The sequence below is a fragment of the Gouania willdenowi genome, chromosome 21 (assembly GCF_900634775.1).
Source record: "Gouania willdenowi chromosome 21, fGouWil2.1, whole genome shotgun sequence".
Classification (NCBI taxonomy): domain Eukaryota; kingdom Metazoa; phylum Chordata; class Actinopteri; order Blenniiformes; family Gobiesocidae; genus Gouania; species Gouania willdenowi.
The window spans coordinates 37593428-37593946 of record NC_041064.1 but is presented as its reverse complement, the minus strand read 5'-3'; positions in this window follow the sequence as shown (position 1 = coordinate 37593946).

Genomic DNA, 519 nt, shown 5'->3' with positions numbered 1-519 from the left:
AGCTTTTATTTTGATACTCCTGATGAATTTGCATATTAGCTAAATATTGACATTGGGATTTACATTTAACATTTAGATTTAGATGCATCACTTAGATTTAACATTTATCATTTAGATTTAACACTTATACTTAAAAGTAATATTTAGATTTAGATTGAATGTTTAACATTCATATTTAAACATTTAGATTTAGCCGCCAATCAAGCTAAACTAAACCATTATTGTGAAACACAACATTACATTGCAGGCAATACATGGCATTACAAGTTACAGTTTCCACCAGTTTATCATTCTATAACCTGATCAAACCTTTAAAACTACCTTTTCTCATTCTTTCTTCCAGAAAAGCAATTTAAAATATAATGCAGAAACCTTAAACTAAAAGGTTAAGTGAGGATTCATTTTTTGTAGGAAATTAGTCACAATCTCAAGTCAGATGCATCATAGAGTAGAACAAATAGCCTTTTAATTTAACGTATTACTTATTAGACCTCAAAACCAAAACTGGTAAACAGTGTA